Genomic DNA, 26,901 nt, shown 5'->3' with positions numbered 1-26,901 from the left:
AATGCAATAACAGGAGAAATGCAAGGCTCCCGCAAGTGAGCCGGTGAGCGAGATTTGGCATCCGCTAGAGCATTTCGGGTTGTTGGGAAGCCTGCTGACGAATTTTTCTAATGCTAGTGGTCCAGTTACAAAGCTGCTTCTCGAGTAGATTTTCAACTCGAGAAATAGCAAAATCAAGTCACAATAGTTTTCCAAGTAGGTATTCTACCTGAATGGTTGGTTCAGGTAGTTCTTTTTAAATTGTATTTGTTTTATTTTACTTTTCTTTCAACAGGAAGCAAGTGCCACAGAGACCGCAACTACCTCTTCCTGTCCAGAAGGCTCTTCCCACTGCTTTGTCCATCCCTTGATTACTTTTCATTTGGATTTGGAGGGGAAAGATCACTCTCTTTGTCTTCAATCCCTGATGCATATGCATTTGTATTTTAAGGATTTTCTTGTGACCAATCAAGTAAGTGAAAGAACATTTGAATAAGTTTGTTGTTTTTTGGAGGGCATGCAGCAGTATTTTCTTTTTACTTTTTTGTTTTTCTTACTTTCAAAATGTAATTGTGGGTGTCCTGGAGTTGTAGAAGGGGTATATTTTGCATTCATTTAAAAAGATTTTTTATAAGGGAAAAAGTTTGAACATTTTTGGGAGGACTGGGGGCAGCTTATACATTTCGTTTTCTTCATTGTCTTGTGTGTTGTTTGTGAATTATGCACTGTTTTGCTCATTTTACTGTTTGGAGCCTAGTCTGCTCATGGGCAAGCCAGCACTAGGCACTGGGTGCATATTAAAAAAAGAATTATGTGCTATATGTTTTTAAAAACATTTATTGATTCATGGATGGCCATGGATTAAATGCAAAATGTGGTTTTTTTGTATTTTATATTTTTCTGTAAAGTGTATTTTGGTTCAGTAATTGTTTTATGACTTGGGTGTTTGTGGTTGGGGAATTATTAAAGCTGACTAGCTGATTTAATTTTAGTTTTTTGCATTGCTGAATTAATGAAATGTTTTTACATTTTCCCCAAAACCCCTGGCCTGACATAGGTGTTACATAGGCCATAGGCACACACCAGAAATGTTTTTAAGAATTATTTCATTTTCCCCTACACCCCTGCCTGCCGTAGGTGTCTTATAGACCATAGGCGCACACCAGCAATAATGTTTTAGGGAATATTCCAATTTTCCCTGCACCCCCTGTCTTTCATATGTGTATAGTCTCATGTTATGTTATGTTATGTTAAGAGTTTTGTAAAGCGCATCAGCTGCCCCAGCTAAGAGGCGTCCCGGTGCTGAGCAACAAGAGAGCAGCACGCACAAAAGCACAGGAGGCCTACAAGGGAGGAAACAGGAATGTATTAATGGCTTTCCTAAAGTGAAGATAGTTAGTAAGCCCACGGATGTGGGCCGGCATAGAGTTCCACAGAATGGCAGCTCTATTACGAAAAGAGCGCCCACCGGCACGGACTCTTCTCACCCGGGGGATCACTACCAGACATTGTCCCATGGATCGAAGTGATCGTGTAGGAGTGTAAGGTACAAGAAGATCAGACAGAATTTGTGGGGATGACAATTTCAAAATTTTAAAGGCAATACAAAGTGCCTTAAACTCGATTCGCCTAGCCACAGGCAGCCAATGGAGGCGACGGATGGCACTGGTCACTGTGCAAGTTCTGCACAGCCCAGAAGAGATCTTGCGGCCGCGTTCTGGACTCTCTGTAGCCTCTGTATTTCAGATTTATTAGCTCCCAAATACAGCGAGCAAGCATAGTCGAGCCTAGACAAGATCAGGGCCTGAATAATGATCTATCTGGTCGAAGCATCGAAGAAGGCCAGGATGGGTTTGAGCCCGCGCAACAAACCGAAACATGTTCCCGCCACCTTTTCTGTCTGAATCTGAAAATTAAGTGAGTTGTCCATCCAGACCCCCAGGTTCTTCACAACAGGCTTAGAGATGGGAGTCGTACCTAAGCTCTTGGGCCACCACAGCTCGCTCCAACAATCATGGTTCCCTCCCACCAACAACACTTCTGACTTGCTGGTATTCAGTTGGAGACACTTGGCGTTCATCCACTCGGCAACCACCGAGAGGTCACCCTGAAATTTCCTGGCGTCCTGCTCGGGGTCACTCGAGAGAGCCGCCACCAACTGGGTATCGTCCGCATAAGAGACCTTGGTCAGCCCTCTGCTCCTGGCTACACCCGCCAGAGGTTGAACATAGAGATTAAAGAGCAGAGGGCTCAGGGACGAGCCTTGTGGGACCCCTTGGCCTATGGGAAAGGTACCAGAAGCAAACGGGGGGGCAACCACCTGAAACGTCCTATCAGCGAGGAAGGAAGACAGCCACTTAAGAGCTGAACCAGTGACTCCAGCCTCAGACAGACGATTCAGCAGAATGACATGAGACACCGTGTCAAACGTGGCACTGAGGTCCAAAAAGATCAGCGCTGACGTCTGCCCTGCGTCTAAAGCCATCCACAGATGTTCAGTCACGGCCAGCAGCGTTGACTCAGTGCTGTGGCAAGGCCGGAACACGTTTTGAGAGGGGTCAGGCCTCTGATTTACAGTAAGAAATTCCGTGAGAAGGGAATTAATATAGGCCTCTGTGATCTTCGCAGTCCAAGGTAACAGGGAAATGGGTCGAAAACCTTTTGGTTTTTGGGGGTCTAAAGAAGGTTTCTTGAGCAGTGGTATTACCCTGGCCTGCTTCCAAGCCCTGGGCACAACCTCTGCACTGAAGGACCCATTAATCACCATTTCCAAAGGGTGTATGATGGTAGGTAGGATTTTTTGAAATTGGTCAGGCTTCAAAGGGTCAGCAGGAGAGCCCGACTTCACCTTGGAGCAAAGTGTCAGTAAAACCTCTTGAGTGATGGGGGAAAAACCTCAAGGACACCATCAATGAGGTTACAAGAGGTATCGAGAGGACCTATAAGGGCCATAGGAAAGCTTTTATAAATATCCTCGACCTTCTTGACAAAAAAATTGGCCAATTCATCACATTGCAAGTCGGAGGTAATTACTGAACTTGCAGCGCCCTTCTGTGTTTTAAGCTCTGTCACTATAGAAAAAATACTCTTAGCCGGATTGGAACTCCCACTAATCTGCTCGGCGTAGAATGCGGCACGCTCAACAAGGAGGGCCCTGTGGTAACACTTAACAGCAGCGCGGTAGAGAACCTTGGATGTAGGATCAAAGTCCCGTCGCCAGGTTCTCTCCAGCTTCTTACAGGTCTTATGTAAGACAGCTAGTTTAGCATTATACCAGGGGTTAGATTTGTTATGCCGGCTCATGGACAGCCTAACAGGAATAAGGACATCCGAAGGCCGGGTGATCCAATTGGAAAAAATTGAGTGGGCCTCGTTAGGGTCAGCCGGAACAACCGGGGAGGTGATAGCAAGATGCCTTTGAAAATGTTCCCAATTCAATTTATGCCAAGGACGCTTAAAAGACGAGGTGTTTACTAGATTGCTCGCTGGCAAAATATCGTGAATCACTATGGAAACTAGATAGTGATCAGACCAGTCCATCAGAACAGGGGTTTGAACCACAAGGGAAGGTATGTTTGGAAAAATAGGGTCGAGTAGATGGCCAGCCAAATGCGTGGGGCCTGAGACCCGTTGCTCGAGCTGACATGCAGCAAGGTCAGCCAGGAACAATAGCACATCAGGATCAGAGAGGTTTTCTAGATGTAAATTAAGGTCGCCTATAACTGAAAAGTTAGAGGCATTAACCGCCAGAGTGCTGACTATCTCGGACAGAGCATCTCTGAACCCTCTGGACCGACCCGGGCGACGGTAAATCAATAGTCCTGACATTGTATAATTAGAGTTGAGAGTGATTTTAAAAAAGGCGTATTCACAGTCGGTAACAGCCTGCTTAACAAAAGTACATGGGAACCCGGTTTTAAGGATGACCGCATTGCCCCCACCTCTCGTAGATCTATTAAGGGTATGAATCGTATAACCCTCCGGGAGAGCAAGTACTTGCTCCGTCACCATGTCTTCTGAGAGCCAAGTCTCAGTAAGGAATAGGACATCAGGAGACTTGTCTTCCAGGAAGTAATGGACATCAGCAAAGTGCTTGGCTAATGAGCGATAATTGAGCAGAAAAACCGTCGCAAAAGTGCAGGGAAGGAGGTTGTTGGGTCTGGCCAGGACCAGAGAAGCGAAACCACAGCATATGCACCCGAAAGGGCCCTCTAAACCTTGTAGCCGTGGTTGTAAGCACTCCGTTACGCACCTCCCATTCGCGAGCAACTCCATAGGTGCACCCCAGAGATTATTTGTTAAATAAATATTCAATTTTTCCCTGCACTCCCTCTCTGTCATAGGTATCTATCTCATAGACCATGAAAGCGCACCAGCAATCATTTATTTAAGGATTATTCCATTTTCCCCTGGACTCCTGGCCTGCCATTATAGGTGCACACCAGCAATAATGTTTATAAGGATTATTCCATTTTCTCCTGCACCCCCTGCCTGCCATAGTTGCCTTATTAGCCATTGGCACACACCAGCAATCGTTTTTTAAAGAATGATTCAATTTTTTCCTGCTCACTCTGTCTGCCATAGATGTATCCTGAGCCATAGGGGCACACCAGCAATACATTTTCTAAGGATTATTGCATTTTTCCTTACACCCCCTGTCTGCCATTGGTGTCTAGTCTCATATGCCATAACTGCACACCAGCAATAATTTTGTAAGAATGATTCAATTTTCCCATGCACCCCTTGCCTACCGCGGGTGTCTGATAGGCCATAGCCGCACACAAGCAATAATTTATTTAAGAATTATTCAATTTTCCCCTGTACCCTTCAGATGCCACAGGCGTCTCATAGGCCTTTGATGCACATAAAGTAACCTTTTTAACCCCTTCAGCGCTGCGCGGATTCCCGCGCAGTGCTGAAGGATCTGAGCGCGGGCGGGGCCATGACGGAACGGTTCCGTCATAAGCACAGCCCAACCGACGTGCATGACGGAACCGTTCCGTCACAAGCGTCGAAGGGGTTAATCTGTATATGAATGAAATATTATGTTTATGCATGGTTTGAAATAGATACACTATTGTTCTGCAGTCATGGTAGCAAGCAATGAATCTAAACTGGATTTGTCTCAGCCGCAAAGTAAATAATCGACACAGGTAACTGGACAACAGGAGCTGCAGCCAGCCGCAGTTGTTCCTGAAGTAGGAGCAGAACAGGAGGTTGAGCTGCAAGATGGTTTTTTTCAACCATTGGATTCGCAATCTCCAGCAAGAAAAAGAAAGGTGATGCTATGGAGACTCCCGCCTCTCCGTAGCACAGGTGGCTGATGCCCCGCCCACTGCAGAGGAGACCGTAGTGAAGGGTGGAATGGTGGACTGCTCCGGGACGCGGAGAACGTGGAGCTGCTGCCGGGACTCTTCAATCAGTCTGGGGTGTCGGAAGCAAGTTAATGCGAGCTGAGCTTTGACATTAGGAGCTTAAACGGAATGCTTTTTCGGGATTTTGTTGAAATGCAGCTTTGAATCGCGGAGATTGGATTGTTGAGAACTAGGAGTCAAAGGAGGTGGAAACCTGTGGGAAAATCTGGAGACTGCTGGCAGGCACTGCATCTGTGCTCGGTAAGTGCGTAAAATATGTTGTACAGCCCAATTAATATTTCTGCTTGAGGCGCAAGGGTTATACAGCTTGGCTGGGTGTTTTCACATTAAAAGCTACTGCTGCCTTGCCAGGTAAAGCTTGAAAGAGATTAAAAGGTCCGTTGGCAGTGAGTGGGACCAGCAGGAGGAGTTAAGACGCCAGTTAAGCGAGAGAGGCACTTGTATAGTACTGGCAGCAGTACTGGCTGGCTGACAAGGTGTTGGAGGCTTCCGAGAAAGGTAAAAAAAAGAAAAGATGGGCAGGCATCAGAAACAAGCCAATGCCTTAGCAAAAGTGGACGGGGCGACCGGGCTGAAAGCTAAAAAACACCTGGTACAAGCAAAAGGTGCACAAACTCTGGCCAAAGAGTCAGGTCAGATTAATTGTTCAGGACTAAATTCAAGCTCCGAGAGCTCACAGAAGATCTGTTTGAGCCACGGCTCAAGCTACAGCAAGGGGGAAGGGACCCCAATCTTGTAATCGATGGTCCTAATGAAGGGGAAAAGGGCCAGTCCAGTGAGCCCACGCCTGGAATTAATAAGACACAATTAAAAATTGCTAAAGATTTTCCCTTATTCACTAAGAATAGCACCCAATCGTTAGCCACCCAAGACTTAGTACATCTAAGTACAGACCTGTCAGTAACCTCAGAGGAAGAGTCAGCAGGAAATCCTCCTGAGAGGTTAAAAATTTCTCTATCTTCCCAGGCTTCAATATTAACTCTGGTACCTTTAATATCCTCTTATTCTGAGGGGGGAAAATTGTTGATCTCACAGGCAAGTCCAACGGCCTCATTTGATCAGCATTCGTCCCCCCAGCAGACCTCCAATACAGAAACTATCTCGGAGCAGCACCAAGAGAGTTTCCACCAATTGCAGGAAATTCCTTGTGCAACAACGGAGAAGGGCTCGGAATCGCTGGGTCAAGCTTTTAATTGGGAGAATCAAAATTCACAAGTCAAACTGCAACTCGGGTCCAGCTGGGCTAACTCGCAACAGGTGGAAATTAAAACTTTACTTAATCTCATTTTGGAGGAGATCAGGGATATGAAAAAGTCCCAGGTACTCGAGACTGCTGCGTTTCACCTCAGGCTGAAAAAAATTGAAGAAACGATCTATGGCATTCCCGTTAGACTTGAAGAGGCAGAATCAAGGATAGCTCATTTAGAGGATCAGATGAGCTCTACGATCCAGAAAATCAACACTCTGTCGGCGGATAAGATTGCTCTTGAGAATAAGCTGGAAGATTTAGAAAATCATTCACGCCGCTCTAACCTTCGAATCGTGGGAGTGCCGGAGGGGAGCGAGGGGAGCAATACCCTCCACTGGGTTCAAACTCTCCTTAAGCAAAAAGTGTTACCGGATTTTACGGTGGATTTGCAATTAACTAGGGCTCATTGGGTTCCAGCTTATCCCATCCCTAACTCTAAATATCCTCGCACAATTTTAATCAACTTTGCTGATTACAGAATTAAAGAGAACGTCCTGACCAAAGCTATTCAGCAGAGACAGTTTGTTTTTGGCGAGGGTACCAAATGTCAGATTTTTCCAGACATGTCTGCAGGAGCAGCACGTAGACGTAAAGAATTTGTTAAACTTTTGTATTTATTTAAGGCAGAGGGAGCTCAGGCATCCATTGCACAACAATCAAAACTAAGGGTGCTGGTTAAAGGAAAGTTCCATATGCTTTCACGGGTAGAAGAAGCTCAGGAATTACTGAGCGAGATTACTACTGCAAGATGAATCTGTGTCATATTGAAGCTGCACAAATTGACTTACGTTTGATTTATGTCCACTGGGGTATTTAGGACTCCTCTGTTGTATGGGCTGCGGGCAGATCACCTAGGGTGCAGCTTCAGGGCACCCCATTGGCCAAGGGAGGGAGAGATGTGGGATGTGGGGCATTTCTGGGGGGGGGGGTCAGGGTTTCAGGTTTTTTTTTTGGGAGGGGTGGTGTATAGCAACAGGAAAATATGAACAGGAAAGATGTAATAGATTTTATAGATTTACTTTAATCAATGCAGGCCACGCTACCTGGGTTCTTCAAAAAAATAATATAGAATTACAGATGAAAATGTTGAAATGCAGAATATAAAAATTATTACCTGTAATGTTAATGGATTACTTAACCTGCGGAAAAGTGCTTCTTTTTTAAATTGGGTTACTTCTCTTTCTCTCAAGATTGTGTTCTTACAGGAAACACATCTTAGATCTGATAACCCAAAGATAGTACTTCCCAAAAGGTATTCGCAGGCATTTATTTCTTCTGACAATTTAGCCATCCGAGGGGTAGGGATTCTACTAGCAAACACACTGGGAAGTTAAGGATGTCCAACGAGATGGGAAAGGCAGATGGATGTGGGTAAAAGTCAAGCTGCAGGAGACAATTTTGAATTTGGTAAATTATTACGGTCCTATCGACGACGATATTGTAGCACTTGGCCAAATTTACCAATTAGTAATAAGTATCGAAGGTATACTAGTTCTGGGCGGTGATTTTAATTTTATTCAGAATTTAGCCTTGGATTCTTCAAATAAGGCGAAGCGTCAACTAAAACCTAAAACTGCAAAATTAATTAACAGCCTTACAAAAGATTTCTCACTAATAGATCCCTGGAGATTAGTCTATCCTACTCTCTTACAATTTACTTGCTACTCAGCAAGATTTAGATCGGCCTCACGTTTGGATTATTTTTTAGTGGACAAATTAGTTGCTAATGGTCCGGCAGAAATAGTCGCCAACTCTTTTTCAGACCATTCTGTAGTTTCTTTTATATTAATATTAAATAAGAGTTTGAAAAATAGACCCAGATGGCAATTCGATAAATCCCTACTACAAGATACGATCTGGTTAACAGAAACCAGAGGGTTTATCAAGGAGATTTTTAAACACAATTTAAATACGGCCCCTTTAGTTACGGTATGGGATGCCTTTAAAGCCACGTTTAGAGGCCAGGTTATTTCCTATAAGGCAAGAATAAGTAACCTACAGAGACATAAGATTTCCGCACTTCAAACGGCTGTGGAGAAGGCTAGACTAAAGATAATTCTTACAGATACATCAGTGCCCATAATAAAAGCACGGCAGCAAGCGCTAGCTAGGGCAAAGGAGAAGCTGAAAAGATTTTTCCTTAACAGAGGAAATTGCAGGGAGTAAGGCTTACCAACAAAAGCTTTATGAGGAGTCAGCACATTGGCAGATTTTTGGCTTGTTCCACGAAATCTCAAAAAGCTGCACAATTAATCACTCAAATTAAAAATCCAGTAGCAGGTCTGTTAGAAGATGATAAGCAGGCTATTGGTGAGGTGTTCTGCTCACATTTTAACCATATCTATGGAGAAACGCAGGGGGTAGATGAAGCAGATCTCGGGCGATATTTTCATTCATTGGAGCTACCTTTACTATCACAGCAGCTCTCAGAGGCATTGAACTCTCAAATAGGAATCCCTGAAGCTCAAGTAGTATTAAAAAGTATGGCTAATGCCAAGGCCAGTGGGGCAGATGGGATTCCTGTAGAAATGTATAAGGTATTTCAAGATGAACTGCTTCCTTTTTTAGTAAAAACTGCTTAATGAAATTAAGGATGGTATAGATATTCCCCAAAGTTTTAAGTAATCTGTGGAAATAGTCTTTCTCGAAAAGGATAAGGATCCTTTGGATCCAAGCTCTTATCGCCCCATTAGTCTGCTAAACACAGATTATAAATTTCTTATGAAAATCTGGGCAAAAAGGATAGCTCCCTGCGCACAACAGGTGGTGCATAGTGATCAAAATGGTTTTATTCCTCGACGTTTGATGGCATCGAATACGTATTTTTTAATGCAAGCCATAGATTACTTTTCTATTAATAAGATTGATGCAGTGATTATGATGATGGATGATTGATTTGGTAGACTGGAGTGCTTTATTTTTTATTTTACAAAAGTTTGGTTTTCCTCAGCAATTTGTACAGATGTTAACAAAAATGTATAGAGGGGCAGAAGCCACAATCTTGATTAACGGCTTAGTAAAGGGTAAGTTTCCCATCGATCGTGGCACACTATTGAACCCCTAGCTGAGAAGATCCGGAAGAGCTTAATGATCGTGCCTCCCATTGATGGTATGGCAAAAATTAAACTCGATGCAGATGATATCATTCTATATCTGAAAGCAGGGGCAGTTAATGTACAGAATGTGTTGAATGAAATTCAAAACTTTACGCAAGTCGGAGGATATAAAGTTAATCATGCAAAAACTGAAATTTTATCTTTTAATATGACTCCTTTGGATTTTCCATCTGCCATCAATCTAAAACCACCGCATCCAATCAGATATTTGGGGATACATGTCACTAACGATTTTGGGCAATTATTTATTTTGAATTTTACTAGATTACTCAAGAAATTGAAAAAGTTATTTGATAACTGGTCTCTGCTTCAACTATCCTTAGTGGGGAGGATCTCTATGGTTAAAATGACCGTGCTTCCATTGTTTTTGCTTCTATTTATTAATCTTCCCATGAAAATCCCGAATCATTATTTTAAGGAGCTGGATCAATTAATAAGGAAGTTTGTCTGGAATAATAAACATCCTAGGGTAAGTTCTCTATATTGAAATTAGATGTAACTTCAGGAGGAATAGCACTCCCACATTTTTCAAACTATTATCAGGCTTCTTTACTTAATTTATTTTCCCATTGGGTAAGGAAAATTCTGTTTTCGATATTTTTTTAAAAATACATATGTTGAATACATATGTTGAATAAAAGTGCCATTGGACTCCTCGTGTTCCTACGTTTGGCGAAACTCCCCTAAAAAACAAGATATAAGGTTATTCTCACACTAGCTGAAAGAATGCAGTTATTTTTTAAATCACGAGATGTCCCTGTATTTCACGCTTATACCACTATACAAGATGGGGTAGTAGGAGGTCTGAAACTCTCCAGAGGGCGTTTTCAGGATTGGCAAGAACTGGGCTATCTCCAGCTTGGGGATTTTTATAATCATGATACATCAATCAACTGGGAAACGGTTTGTGTGCAGGCCACTCCGCCGAACACCGCTCTCGTTATGAGCTTTGTAGAAATAATCAATTTCCTTAAAATTAATTACTCAATGTTGGGTGAGACGGTACGGCCAATTGTTAAGCAGATAGTAAATACAATGGTAGGGGTTGGCTGTTGATATTAGCTACTTCATCAAAAATCCAACTCAGAAGAGATTCTGACGAAAGAGCTCCGAAATATTCATTCAGAGACAGGCTGTAAGTTCAATACCAGAGAGTGGAAACAGCTTAGTGATCTGGCGAATAAAGCACTCAGAGGTGCCAATTTTAAAAGAATGAATTTCTTATCCAGATGGCTATTATATTTTACACCCCTGAAATTGTCTAAAATGTTTCAAACCTGCCCGAATCAATGTTTTCGCTGTAACAAAGAGGGTGAAGGGGGTTGGTCACATATATTTTACGAATGTAATGATTTACAGTACTTCCGGAAGAGGGGTTTTGCGGAAATGTCTTCGATTCTAACCTTGGCAATCAGTCCGTCAGCCATGCTGGTGTTATTTGGTTCCTCATGAGAAGTGAAATGTTTTACAAAATATCAGCAATATTTTATATTAATTGCTATCGCAGTTGCTAGGTCACTTGTTTTGTAAAACTGGAGAACCAGTCTACAACCTAACATTGAACATTGGTTTAATAAAATGACCAGGACATGTAGACTAGAAGAGGCCTATGCCAAACGTATAGGAGCTGTTGTAAAATTTAAGGGTATATGGCAACCTTTTTTCCCTTACTGGTTTATAGACGAAACCTGATGATGATGAATTAGTTATAAATAGGTTATATAAGCACAAGACACTTTGAAGAAATTATGGTATTTGTATATTTGTTGAAAACAAAACAAAATGATTTGCACATGGCACTTTGCACTTTATTTATTAATCCTATTTAATGTAATTTGTTATTTAAAAGATCAGTCAGGATGTAAAAGTTGTGGGAGTCTAATTCGTTATTAGTTACCATTGAGAAATGGTAATATGGAATGTTTTTTATAAGTGTTGATTATGCTCGATTAATTTATTGGTCTTCCTACTGATATGTAAACTATTTATTACTTCATCTATTTTTCCTGTTCTAATAAAAATATTTTGAAAAAAAAAAGAAAGGTTACTCCACCATCTTCTCCAAGCCCCACTTCTGATGCTCTGGACATGGATTGGACGCCGTCCTAGTCCGAGACTCGCCACAAGAGACAAGGATAAAGGAAAGTTCCTTAAAAGTATGAAAAGTGACAGTGATGATGAGCCAGTGATTGTCAGTATGGAGGGCGACTCAGAGGACACAGAGTTGACCCTTCCTATTTAACTACTCAGAGAGATGTGCTTCCGACACCACCACTGCCAGCTTCCATATTTGTAAGATTCCCTACCAAGATCTGCACCCATTACTAGCATATTCATAGTACGCGCTACAGAGAGGCAAACAACATCCCCATCCACCTTTAGTTCCTTAGGCATCGGCAGTAGCACAGTACAAAAGTTATCCTCCCCAGTTTGGGACATATGCGCCATTTGCCACTCAAGTGTTTGTTGAGGTAAACCAAGTTTGCACCAAGGTGCTAAAGGCCAAACATCCCATCTGAAAAAACATCACACACTCCGGTGGGAGGAGCACCTTAAAAGATAGCTGGTGGTGGTGATGATGATAGAGGGAAAGCAGCACAGTTCACAGTAATAGAAGAAGAATGTGGTCATGAGGAATGACAGCATTACACAAAGCAGTCCTCTCCCCTGTAGTGTGCCAGCATCACGCACGTCAGCAGCCTCCAAATGACACAAGACTCAGATGCAGGAACCGCCACATACAGTGATTCCCGCAAGATGAATATAGAGTCTACCATGTGAAGGTTCTCTCCAGAAGTCACCTGTGTCAGTGACACCACCAAAAAAATGAAAGATACTATTACGTGCAGAAGTGGCCCTATGAATGCAACCACAGAACAGCACGTTTGTACGACGGAAAGTTGACTAAAACGTTATCGCTGTATTTTCTCCCTTTTTCTTTGGTGTAAAGAGTGGTACTTTTAGAACTGTGGCTGCCTTCTGCCCGAAATGGAAGGTTTCCAGCTGGATCTATTTTGCCAGAGTTGCTGTTCCAGTGCTCCATCATGATGTGCTGCAATTGTTTGGCCACACTATGCAGCAGAGTGCTGTTCAGACTATCCACCTGGCGACAGACCTGTGGACCATTTGTCAAGCAACGGATTACATGTGTATCACTGCACAATGGATTTCTTTTGTGGGGGTTTAGCAATAGCTATCTGCAGGTCTCCATATTGAAGAAAGTTTTAAAGGAATTCAGCGGCATACAAATGTAGCAATGTTCACCATTGAGAAATTCCATACAGCTGTAAACATCTTAGTGGAGCTTCTAACAGCACGCTGTTTGAATGGCTTCAACCCAGAAGTATCAGAATTAGATTTGTTGCCACAGACAGTGGCAATAATTTAGTAAAGGCCAGGGTCCTGTGATTGGCGCTTTGCATCAACCTGATTGTGCAGGACTTTCTCAAAGACATAGTCTGCAATATACCGGCCACCTGCCGAAGAATCTGCATTCAGTCATTCTTTTAAAGCAATTGAGTATCATTCAGTGTGCTAATAGAGTACCTGTTAAAGCCCTCATATAGGAGGTGTCAATACATTGGAACTAACCCTACTACCTGCTGCAACATCTATTTGAGCAGTACAGACCAAAACCGACTATGTCCTTCAAAGAGGAGGGGATGTAACTGGGAAAAGCATTACAATAAAGTTGACAAATGGGGGCTAATCAAGTGCCCGACACAAATGCTACTTCCTTTTGAGGTTTTCACATGGGAAGTCAACAAGAAGATGGTATGATGAGCCAAGCAACCCCGTTTTTGCACCTGCTACAAGACCAGTTGAAAAAAGGTGGTGCAAAGGTTTGCCGGTGTGAATGAAGAAGCATATGAGTTCAGAGCTTAATTCTTCACTTGGCTGTTAATCCAAGGCTACAAAGAGATATTGTGTCCTCAAAGAGTATGTATGTGCCACAAACCTTGAGCCTCACAGTACAAAAAAATACTGGCCACTTTCATTCCTTTTTTCAGAAGAAGATGATTCACTTAACTAGACTTAGATTGCCAATCAAGTTAGAGACCTGGAAAAAGTATGGCTGGAAGTTATAGGCCAAAGCAAAAGATGTGGTGTGTAGCCTTTAATCTCCAGAGAGGGAAGTACTGTTGTCTCACAGCCACCACCATCATCACCAGCAACACCATCAAGAAGAATCTAACCTAACCTCTGCAATGGCTTGGCATCAATGGGCAGGCAAAGGCAACATAGGTTGAAGAAGTTGTAGTACCAATGGCCACATTTTGCATTTAATCCAAGGCCATCCATAAATCAATAAATGTTTTTAAAAACACATAGCTCAGAATTATTTTTTTTAATATACACCCAATGCCTAGTGCTGGCTGGTCACGGCCCTGAGCAGACTAGGCTCCACACAGTAAAATGAGCGAAAAAGTGCAAAATTCACAAACAACACACAAGAGAGTGACGAAAGAGTAATTTATAAGCTGCCCCCAGCCCTCTCAAGAATGTTCAAACTTTTTCCCTTATAAAACAACTTTAAAAATGAATGGAAAATATACCCCTTTTCTGCAACTCCAGGACACCCACAATTACATTTCAAATGTAAGCAAAAACAAAAAAGCGGTCCAAGAGTATCTGGATGACCCAAAAGAGGTCTACCTGGATCAAATCCCAGTTTCCTATTGGTATGGGAAGATACGACAATGGCCAGAGCTCAGCAGGCTGGCAATAAAGTATCTTGCTTTCCCTATAGCCAATGTGTCTTCAGAATGTGTTTTCAAGGCAGCTGGCACAGTTGTCACAGTAAGAAAAAACTGTCTCTCGCTACAAAACACTGGGAGATTGACCATGATTAAAATGAACAAACTACAAGATTACATTGTTCTTGAAACAGCAAAGGAGGAGGATGAGGGCAATTGGTCAAATTCAAGTGTGTTAGCTGATAAACATCTGGGTGAACCCCTGGAGTTTGAAGATGAACTCTTATTCCCTGACTAAGTAGCCCACTACAGAACTTACATGCATCATCCAACTACTTTGAAATTAAAAGTACATAGAAGGACATTTATATATTTGGTGTTAGGCTTAAGCCGCCCCATTTACTCACATGTATGTATTGAACCAGTGTGCATGTAAGAAGCCTCCATTCTCTTAGCGGACATGACGTTAATGCATCCCATACTTATCCTTCCTCTTCCATTCCCTAGCTAATGTGCCAGTAAAGATAATAATTATACAAGACTGCCCTTGAATGTATCGCTTCCATGGTAAAAGAGATACAATAGACAAATGTGCACCATGCCTGAAACAGGTAACAATTGCACCAGGAGTGATATATTGAGTGATTGCTGATTTATGTGGTGGCTGGGAGGGTGCTGTAACTAATTTTTAAACTCAATTTCTAATGTTTGGGGACTGGAGGATGATTCTGCCTGAATGCTTGCATTGCTTTCTACATTTCACTATAATTACTTACATGGTCATTCGTGCACTTCTTTTTTTCAGGATCTTCAGAGACTAGTCAGTTTAGTTACCAAAGCTTCACAAAATGTTGAAATTCCTTTGCTTTTCTTGTTTATCAACACTACAGGTCTATCTCATTCGGGCAGAGAGTTGGAACTGGGCTAATTCAACAGCCAGATGAAGGAAGTTAGGAACAATGCCTATCTACTTCAGTGGGAAACAACATGACTCAAAGAGACCTACTCCTGTGGACTGGCAAGAGGTGTGTTGATTAGGAAAATGTAGAATAGAGGCTTGAATGTCAAACTCTAGTTAAGAAGTTGTGGTCTGGGGGGACTGTCACTGGCCATATGTCACACACGGCTAAAGTTTATTGACATTTGAGATTGATTAGCTAGGTACATGCAGCTACTTGACTGGGATTTGTGGTAAGAGATTGTTCTCACTTCTTAGTTTATTGCAATCAATCAGGGGTTTATATAGCGCGCTACTCACCCGTGAGGGTCTCAAGGAGCTGGGGGGGAGACGGCTCCAGATCAGTCGAAGAGCCAGGTCTTGAGGTCCTTCCTGAACGCGTGCAGGGTCGGGGAGCATCTGATGTTCACCGGAAGCTCGTTCCAGGTCTTGGCTGCAATGTATGAGAAAGCTCTTTCTCCGGTTTTATTTCTGAGAATGCAGGCGACCTCTGCCATGGCGAGGTCCGCGGAGCGGAGGTTTCTGTTGGGTGCGTGTAAGGAGACTCTCTCTTTGAGGTATTTGGGTCTGATGTTGTTGAAGGCTTTGTAGGTGTGGGTGAGGAGTTAGAAAGTGACTCTCTTCTCGACAGGTAGCCACTGGAGGCCGCGTAGGTGTTGGGTCATGTGCTCGCGCCGTGGAGTTCCGAGGACGAGTCTGGCTGCGGCGTTCTGGATGGTTTGGAGTCTGTGTAGGAGAGTTTTGTTGATTCCGGCGTAGAGGGCGTTGCCGTAGTCAAGTTTGCTGGTTATGAGTCGGAGGAGATCCATTTGAAGGTCTTACGGAGGATGCGAAGGCAGTTGAAACTGGTGGAGGTGACGGCCCTGATCTGGCGGTTCATGGAGAGGGAGGAGTCGAGGATGATGCCAAGGTTTCCGGCGTGGTCGGTGGGAGTGGGTGGGCTCCCAAGGGCAGACAGCCACCAGGTGTTGTCCCAGGCGGTGGAACAGGGTCCGAGGATGAGGACCTCGGTCTTCTCTGAGTTGAGCTTTAGACAGCTGTCCTTCATCCAGGTTGCCACATTCTTCATTCATTCCTGGAAGCAGAGTCTGTGTCTCCAGAATTCTTTGTGAAGGAAAGGATGAGCTGAGTGTCGTCAGCGTAGGATATGATGCTGAGTCCGTGTTGTCTGACGATGGCGGCGAAGGGGGCCATGTAGATGTTGAAGAGCGTAGGGCTTATAGATGATCCCTGGGGGACTCCGCAGTTGATATTGGTGGGTTTGGAGCGGAAGGGAGGGAGTCTGATCCTCTGCTTTCGACCGGAGAGAAAGGATTGGATCCAGTCGAGGGCAGCTCCATGTATCCCTGCGTCGTGAAGTCTGGCTGTGAGTGTGCGATGTGAAACGGTGTTGAAAGCTGCAGAGAGGACTAGCAGGATGAGGGCCGCCGTGTGTCCCTGGTCCAGTAGCATGCATATGTCATCAGTGGCGGCTAGGAGGGCGGTCTTGGTGCTGTGGTTGCTGCGGAATTCATATTGGGAGGCGTCTAGGATGGAGTTATCTTCAATGAAGTCGGTCAGCTGGGTGTTTACGAGTCTCTCGGTGACTTTGGCCGCCAAGGGGAGGAGAGGGATGGGTCGGTAGTTTTTCAGGTCTGTGGGGTTTGCCGTAGGTTTCTTGAGGAGAGGTTTTCCCTCTGCCTGTTTCCAGTCATCTGGGCCGATGCCAGATATGAGGGAGACGTTGATGGCACAATCAAGTTCGGGTGCGATGGGGGCAGCGGCTCTGTGGAATATGTGTGGTGGGCAGAGGTCCGTAGGTGCTCCAGAGTGAGTTTTCTTCATGGTCGTGGTGATGAATTCAATGGAAGCGGGATCCCAAGACGTGATGGTCGGCTTGTCTGCGGTGGTTGCACACAACTGCATGATCCTATGCTCTGCTCTCTTGATCTTCATCCACCATGAAGCTTACCTTTACTCTACGATATTGACATTAACCTTTTTGCATTCATCAGTCCTTCTCTTCTCCTGCACGAAAGCTCCATAATACTCCTACTTACAACTCTGGGTCAGCTCTGCACACAAGACTGACATCCTGAGAAGAAGAATGTAGATGCACTGTCTACTTTGGCATTTATATACAGTGTAATCTTTCTTTTCTTACCTATAACAATTTCTAGAACTGTGTGGGTCCTCCCTATTTTGTAATTTTTCAACCTTAGGTAACATAACTAATAAATAACTTGGTACTCTGGGGCTGAAGGGCCTCCAGGTCCTTTCGGATATCGGCTCCTCTCGGTGCAGGTTCTGCAGGAATGCCTGATGAGTGCCTGCCTATGGAGAATGCCTTGGAGGAGGTGGTTGGATAATAACAAGGAAGTAGGCTCCTGATGTCTTGTCCTCAGGTGGCAGTTGTGGACCCCCGCTGCAGGTGGCAGCAGTGCCTGTGGCATTGCTGGGTTTGAGAAAGACCTAGCTGGTGGTCCAAAGAACTAGAGGCCCTAGCCTCTTCCCACCGCAAAACCACAAGATGGCAGTATTCTGTGGCCATGGCATCTAACTTGTGGACTGGCAGGCGGGCAGCTATCTCCCACCGGGATGGTTGACCGGCTCCAGCAGCAGGAGCAGCTATATCAAGAAAGAAACAAAAACACAAATTGTAATGCTAAGCTCAATTTGTTTATACAATAATTGCACAGTAGCAGAACATTGCTGGTTCCCTAGGGCCGTTGCAATGTTTGATGTGATTAGTAAAAAGGACGAGTTTTTTCCGCATCTACATCACATATTGCAACAAAACTGGCTGCACGGAATGAAGCAAGACCACCAACATAATCAAAAAGTGTTTTTATTTAAAGGATTTCATAGGGTGAAACTGAACAGACACTTTATGTGTATTAATAAATGAATTAGCTGCCATTAATGAGTAAAGCATATAAATGCCTCTCAATTACTTGACTAAATGTGCAAGATTAATGGATTCATGAAGGTGGATCTGCTACTCTGTAGCATATTTTTGGGGCAGCTGTAATGACATGTTATTCATTTATTACTATAATCAATTCAAATGGTCCTGCTCTTCTCCTACTCCCTCTTCAATTCTACCCCCTGTCCAACCTTAGAGGCTGATAGGTTCTGGCAGATGGGATACTCCACCAAACACCTGGTGGGAAACGGATATAATGTCCACTGTATTACAGTAGACAGTGCATAGAATATAAATGATGCACTGTAGTACAGCGATCAAGATATTTTATTCATTACATTTGCCACAGAGTAACCCATCCTCCAAACCCTAAATCAGGCACTTAGGCCCACATTACACCCTGGACTCCACCACAAATTATTTTCAACAAATAACTTCACTTGGCAGCTGGGAAAGTTAATCTATGGAAAGTTAAGTTAATTGGATTAGATTGGACTAGCTGGAGGTTTAGCTATGAAATGGCTGGGTGTCACTGATGATGTACTACTCTTTTGGTTAGTCACATTGGTTAATGGAAGGAAAACATTTGAGCCATAAATCCATAATGGAATCCATGAAATATAATAACCCACTTGAGTAGAAAAATATGGCACATGCTGATATGGAATTGACATTCATGAGTAGGCTGGGACAGAAAGCATGATGAAGTGAAATAGTAGCTACTAGTAGGTGCTAGCTAAAGCATAAGGACATTTCATCACCTACACAGCAGCACCAAATTAAACTGCACTGCTGTTTTAAGTGGCAAAGATGCCCTAGAAAGGGAGGTGATGTGTGCGATATCTCCTTTAACAAATACAGTAATGTCAATAACAAAGCAAGGTGACACCACTTGTCCCTCCCACCACAGGACTGTTCTCCCTTCCTTGACCTAGGCTTCCTCTGTTGTCCATGGCTGGCTGGTGCTTGAAGCAGAACTGGTCGATTGCACGCATAGAGAAAAACATAATGCATTCATTTTAGATACAAGGTTAGCTTAATAAGTAATTTTTTTTCATAATGCACAACATCACTAAAGTTAGGTTAGCTATCAGTATCTTCTATCAAAAGTATCACTTTGGTAAGCTCGGTTGGCAACATTTTAAAAACTTGGTTGTCGACCCAAAAACATTTTCTCCTAATGTAGGGATGAGGACCTATGTATTGGTTGGTAATAGTATCTCATTCCTGCCACACTGCACTCATGGAAACTGCTACTATAAGACAACATTGTGAGTCCATCACTACTTGCTTTCTGTCCATAACTTTTTGACAGTTTGGTCAAGAAAGCTTTCCCAACCAACATGTTTTGTGAATAATTGGGCCTACGATTCTCTTTATGTTACCAAAAATCTGTTCTCTTGACAGCAAGCCAAGTAAAAGAGGGGCGAGGGAACACTTGCTAAAAAGAGAGCAGACAAAAGCTACAGACAATAGGAAGTCAGCTGAGGAAACAGAAAATATAGAAAACACAGGAAAATGAAGGGATAACAAATATTAGGTCAGGGAGTTGAAAAAAAGTATTCATTAATTCCAGCGAATGGTCTTTGCTTCTCTGTCCCCTTTAACTATTTAGGGCCAAGTCGGTCTCCCTTTGTGCACTGCACCTCAGGAAAACTGGGACTGTATGAGCTACATAAAGTCACAAGGAATGCTAACACCACTGATATACTACTGTTGTAATAGGGATGTCCCTTAAATCAGCCCATGTGAGCACCTGGCTCACACTGGAGCAGACTCCATGCAGTATCAGTCACTTTATGTCCATTCCACTCAATGGCCCTACATCTTCCCTGACAGGCTGGCACCATTCACCCCTATTCGGCGTTCTGGTAGCACGCACCACATGCAACTGCTGGAAGCTATAGATGCTTATAGGCATCCTCCTTTGTTTATATATATATATATATATATATATATATATATATATATATATATATATTACCTACTGGCGGTCGCCAGTAGGTAGTTATAGTTAGGACCACGTTTCCATAGGAAATCCGCAACATTCTATTTTGAATAACTTTGGCGCCGGTCGACGAATCCTCGCGACTTTTTCGAAATAGGTGGGGCGCTACGCTCCGCTCCTACCCTGAAAGTCTCGGGGGGATTCGTCAAGCGGGGGCTGAGATGAAAGGGGGGTCCCAAAACGCGTTTTCCCATGCATTTTTCCATAGGACCTTTAGACAGGGCTACAGCCCGAACGGCTGAACAGAATTACTAGAAATTTGGCAGAGAGGTAGTCCTCAGGTCAAGGAAGTGCCTTTTGTAGGTTTGGTGTAAATCTGTTCAGTAGATTCTGAGAAAATAGCCTTTAAATCAATATATATATCTGAGCCAGCTTACAGTGCGCTTACGGTACGCTTACCGTACGCGTACGGTGGCGTGCGCGAGCGCGATTCTGATTGGCTCTTAGATCTAAGTAAACATTCGAATCGGCCAAAACCAGGAAGCGGCGGCCGCCATTTTCTCTCTCGCACTGAGAGTCATTTTTAAAATATAAAGCCCAAAAACATATAAAGGGGCTGTTTAGACAGCTCCCACACACATAGCCATGTTGAGGGAGTCCCCAAAGATCCCCCAAGGCCAAAAACGGAATTTTTATTTTTTCAGTAATTTCGCCGATTACGCTTACCGTACGCGTACGGTAAAAAATAAAAAAATAAAAAAATTATCCACACTCTCTCCACCCCGTGTGCAATTGGTGCCCGAAGGTCACCAATTGTGCATGGCTTATTACACCTGAGATAAACTAAAATATTTTAAAAAAAAATAATAAAAAAAAAAATTATCCACACTCTCTCCACCCCGTGTGCAAATGGTGCCCGAAGGGCACCATTTGTGCATGGCTTATAAAATGTACGAAAATTAAAATATTACCTTTCAAAACGAAGTGCATCATATGTCCTCCATGTGCGCACGGTGCGCGAAGCGCATCGTGCGTACATGGCCCATCTAGCGTAACGTGGGCACGCGGTGCGCGTAGCGCACCGCGTGCCCACCGTGCGTGCACGGCACTAACTGCGTAAAGTGGGCGGGCGGTGCGCGAAGCGCACCGCGTGCTCACTGTGCGTGCACGGTGCGCGAAGCGCACCGTGCGCGCACGGAACGAACTGCGTTAAGTGGGCGCGCACACCACGAATGGCGTAAAGTAACTTATTATTTAAAAAACCGTACAAATTCACTGAAAAAAACATAGGTTTCACACACGTTATAGTTAGGAATTAGCATTTAAAAAACCTTGCAAATTCACTGAAACAACCATAGGTTTCACACATGTTATAGTTAGCGGAAATTTTACTGATCAAAAACCAATGAAATTCCCCCGTTATAGTTAGTGCAGGCAACTATAACTCACGCGACCGCAATCTTCTGCTGATGACATATGTGTCTTTATGAAAAAAAAATATTTGTAATATATGTATAGCTTAAAATGTATGGAAGAAGACATGGGCAAATAAGTGTCTAAATACAGTATTAGCATCAGCAGAGGATTGCGGTCGCGTGAGTTATAGATGCCTGCACTAACTATAACGGGGGAATTTCATTGGTTTTTTATCAGTAAAATTTCCGCTAACTATAACATGTGTGAAACCTATGGTTTTTTCAGTGAATATATATATATATATATATATATATATATATATATATATATATATATATATATATATATATATATATATATTACCTACTGGCGGTCGCCAGTAGGTAGTTATAGTTAGGACCACGTTTCCATAGGAAATCCGCAACATTCTATTTTGAATAACTTTGGCGCCGGTTGACGAATCCTCGTGAATTTTTCAAAATAGGTGGGGCGCTACGCTCCGCTCCTACCCTGAAAGTCTCGGGGGGATTCGTCAAGCAGGGGCTGAGATAAAAGGGGGGTCCCAAAACACGTTTTTCCCATGCATTTTTCCATAGGACCTTTAGACACAGCTACAGCCCGAACGGCTGAACAGAATTACTTGAAATTTGGCATAGAGGTAGTCCTCAGGTCAAGGAAGTGCCTTTTGTAGGTTTGGTGTAAATCTGTTCAGTAGATTCTGAGAAAATAGCCTTTAAATCAATATATATATCTGAGCCAGCTTACGGTGCGCTTACGGTGCGCTTACCGTACGCGTACGGTGGCGTGCGCGAGCGCGATTCTGATTGGCCCTTAGATCTTAGTAAACATTCGAATCGGTCGAAACCAGGAAGCGGCGGCCGCCATTTTCTCTCTCGCACTCTGACTGGAGGTTGAAAAACCAAGTGCAAAAACATGTAAAGGGGCTGTTTACACAGCTCCCAAGCACCTAGCCATGTCGAGGGAGTCCCCAACGATCCCCCAAGTGAAAAAAGGCAATTTTAATTTTTGCGAAAATTTCGCCGATTACGCTTACCGTACGCGTACGGTAAGAAATAATAATAAAAAAAAAATATATCCACATTCTCCCCACCCAGTGTGCATAAGGTGCCCGAAGGGCACCTTTTGTGCATGGCTTATTAGAGCTAAACAAAACATATATTTTACCTGTCACAACGATGCTCATCATATGTCCTCCATGTGCGCACGGTGCGCGAAGCGCATCGTGCGTTCATGGCCCATCTAGCGTAACGTGGGCACGCGGTGCGCGGAGCGCACCGCGTGCTCACTGTGCGCGCACGGTGCGCGAAGCGCACCGTGCGCGCACGGAACGAACTGCGTTAAGTGGGCGCGCACGCCACAAAAGGCGTAAAGTAACTTAGCATTTAAAAAACCGTACAAATTCACTGAAAAAACCATAGGTTTCACACACGTTATAGTTAGGAATTAGCATTTAAAAAACCTTGCAAATTCACTGAAAAAACCATAGGTTTCACACATGTTATAGTTAGCTGGACATTTTACTGATAAAAAACCAATGAAATTCCCCCGTTATAGTTACTGTAGGCAACTATAACTCACGCGACCGTAATCCTCTGCTGATGACATATGTGTCTTTATGAAAAAAAAATATTTGTAATATATGTATAGCTAAAATTTAATGGAAGAAGACATGGGCAAATAAGTGTCTAAATACAGTATTAGCATCAGCAGAGGATTACGGTCGCGTGAGTTATAGTTGCCTACAGTAACTATAACGGGGGAATTTCATTGGTTTTTTATCAGTAAAATGTCCAGCTAACTATAACATGTGTGAAACCTATTGTTTTTTCAGTGAATATATATATATATATATATATACAGATGTATATACAAAGAAGGATGCCGCACACCAGGAAATCGTTTTCAGCAAATGTATTCACACCACTAACACCAACGTGTTTCGACACAAGGTCTTGATCACGGTTGGGTAACTCCTACCTTGATTACCATTTCATACTGATATTCCAAATTGTCCATAATGAGGCATTCTGGGAATTGTAGCTCAAAAACTACCTATATATATATCATACAAACTTTGCTCCATAAATCAATTGTCTAGCAAATTCACTGATTGGTACATAGAATTGAAACATGTGACGTTACATTGAATGGCGATTCTTGTGGTTATAACTATTCATGAGGCTGAGTGCCATATCGATGCATCTTAATATACCATTAGGGTGCTGAGTAGATATCATAGTTCAATATCTAACAGAGTGTCCAATTATGCTAGCCAAATAAAGCTTAAATGGCCCAGGCACTAAATACAGCCAAGATATAAGTTACTGCCCTATAGAGAGGTGGTTTTGCATGTACACATGTTCCTGTATGCTGAATTGTTGGATCACCACCATGGAATGATTTGTTATGGGATTCAATTGTCACTGTCAGGCACTCTGATGTTGGTGAAAGTTGAGCTTGTTACAAATGAACATGGAGTTCTTCATCGGCGTTGAGGCCTTGTGGCTGTTTGGTCCTGAATTGTATGATCATCCGTGACTCAAGGCATCTCAATTTTAATGCTCTATCTCCACCTCTTACATGTTTCATCCTTCTTTGTTTATTGAAAATGACTACAGGCTTGATTCCACCCATATTGCCTGCACCGACTGAGAGCGTGTTGGGAGCTGGAATCGCTTTGTTTTTCAATATATATATATATATTACCTACTGGCGGTCGCCAGTAGGTAGTTATAGTTAGGACCTATTTTCCATAGGAAATCCGCAACATTCTATTCCCAATAAGTCTGGCGCCGGTTGACGAATCCTTGCAACATTTTCCATACTTTTGGCCAGCTCCGCTCCGCTCCTACCCTGAAAGTTTCGTGGTGATTCATCAAGCGGGGGCCAAGAAAAAAGGGGGGTCCCAAAACACGTTTTCCCCATGCAATTTCCCAAAGGATCTGTTGTCGCAGCTACAGCCCGAACCGCTGAACGGAATGACACCAAATTTGGCAAAGAGGTAGTCCTCAGTTCAGACTCGTGCCTTTTGCATAAATGGTGTGAATCCGTTCAGTAGTTTCTGAGAAAATTAGAATTAAAAGTACATAAATATCTATGGCTGGGGAGGATCCGCGGACCCTACCCACACCGTAAGCGCACCCTCCCCGGACCGAGCGCGCACCCTCCCGATCGCACGCTGAATGCTAATTGGCTGTCGGGTGTCTGTCTACATTCGAAACCAGGAACTGTTGGCGGCCATTTTCTGCCTCGGTGGAAGCGAGGCTGAAGAAGCAAGGGGAATAAGTGTGTAAAACATATAAAGGGGGCAGAGTGGAAATACTCTGACCCTCTAGAGGTGCTTAGGGGGTCCTAGAAGGACCCCCTGGGGTCCCATTATTTTTTTTTAAACGGCGGAATGCACCGTGCGTGCACCCAACGCGTATCCTATCGCGTTGGGTGCACGGATTCTCTCACGTTGGGTGCGCAGATCCACGGAAATTTTTGGGGAAAAAAGACAAAAAATCATTGGTTGTATGACTACTTTCTACACTGAAAGGTAGGGTGTATATTTCTGTTTTATATATGATAAGCTGATATGTTGAAAAGTCAAGCACACTTCCTGCCTTGTTTAGCAACATTGTGTGCTGAACGTGTGACCTGTGTGCTCAGTGCAGTGTTCCATGAGCTGTTTCTATGGTAACAGGTAGAAGGCAGATTGGGGGAAGGGTTGAAATGTATTTCAGTTGGAAAGGGCTGAAATGTTTAACCAATAGAAATGTGTGTTTGCTTTTGAGTTTATGTGTGAAGGATTGTGATCTGATGTTTACATGTTTATGTGTGGAAAATGAAAGGGAAACTTTTCCATTCTTTGTTTTTGCTGAGAGGTGCACAGTGCAGAGATTCTGTAAAAGAAAATATGGTGAGTGACTGATATACTTTTTAATCTACAAAACAACTTGAAAGGTGAGTTATTTAATTGTGAGGGGATGTATGTAGACTATTTTCATTTTAATCAAACTAATGTATTTCTCCTGCTAAAGTGTAGGGAGTACTTTTTTTCTCTACAATTTTATTGACAGTGTGTGTGCATGTTGAAACCATTGTGTGATAAGCATTTGTGTTTTTCATGTGTTTGTAGACAGATAACTGTGCTGTTTTTATATTTTGATAGAAATAGAAACCAGTCATTGTTTATGAATTTGTGAAATGAGTTTTATTATGTATCTATACTAAAATGTAGTACTTCTTCTAGATGAAGAAATGTGTTTTGGTATAGTGCAAGGGATAGTGTTGTTTGTCTAGAATCACACAGTGAGTATGTGTGCATTCGGGAACCACTGTGAGAGAAGCATTTGGTAACATCGTGTATTTGCTGACAGATAACTGTTTTAAAACCTGTCATGTTGTCAAGTTTTAGTAGCATTAGAAGCCAGTCATTGCTTATGCGTTGATTAAATGAGTTAGGCTTGGACACAAAAGTGCAGTCCTGAAATATGTAGATTGTGTGCAGTTCCCTTACCACTTCCACAGTAGTGAATGATTTTTGGTAAACTCCTAGGGATAGTGTTGCTTGTCTAGAATCACACTGTGAGTCTGTGTGCATTTGGGAACCACTGTGAGAGAAGTATGTGGTAACATAGTGTATTTGATGACAGATAACTGTTTTAAAATCGGTCATGTTGTCAAGTTTTAGTAGGTTTAGAAGCTATTCTTTGCTTATGCATTGATAAAATGAGTCAGGGTTTGACACTAAAGTGCAGTACCATGTACTATTCTCTTCACTGTGCCAGAACTGAAAATGTAAAAGTTTTACCCAGGCACTAAGCTAGCAGTAGTCTGATGATTTAGTCAGTTTCCAAGTACTCATGTTGTGAACCATACATTACCACATAGATTGTTTGAAATGTTTATGAAGTATGCATGCAGTCTTCTAACATACTATACACTTGTCTTTCACATTTTCAATGCGCTAGTCAGTATCCATACACTTCCAGGAAACACCCTGTAACTCCCTTTGCAGTCCTCTAGTGACCCCTTCAGCATCATGTACTAATCCATTCACTGTGCCAAAACCCAAACACTTATAAATTCACCAAGATACTATCTTTGGAGTACTCTAATCATTCATTCAGTGCCTAAGTATTCATGCAGTGAGCCAGGCCTTAGCACATGGACTGTTTCAACCCCCTATCCACTATGTATGCAGTCTTCTAACCACCTAGACACTTCTCTTTCACACTTTCAATTCCCTAGTC

The 26,901-nt window shown here is 43.0% G+C and overlaps 1 long non-coding RNA gene across 2 annotated transcripts in view; it reads left to right on the top strand.

The window, feature by feature from the left end:
• Window positions 1-280: 280 nt before the first annotated feature.
• The window catches only part of LOC146823069 (uncharacterized), a 60,493-nt gene continuing 33,872 nt past the window's right edge, over window positions 281-26,901 (top strand). For both annotated transcript variants that reach the window (XR_014962133.1, XR_014962132.1), the window contains exons 1-2: window positions 281-451; window positions 15,307-15,441. This is a non-coding gene — a long non-coding RNA (uncharacterized LOC146823069). The remainder of the gene's footprint in view (window positions 452-15,306; window positions 15,442-26,901) is intronic.

This window comes from Triturus cristatus, chromosome 5_2 (genome assembly GCF_964204655.1).
Source record: "Triturus cristatus chromosome 5_2, aTriCri1.1, whole genome shotgun sequence".
Classification (NCBI taxonomy): Eukaryota; Metazoa; Chordata; class Amphibia; order Caudata; family Salamandridae; genus Triturus; species Triturus cristatus.
This window is presented reverse-complemented; position numbering and strand designations above follow the sequence as displayed.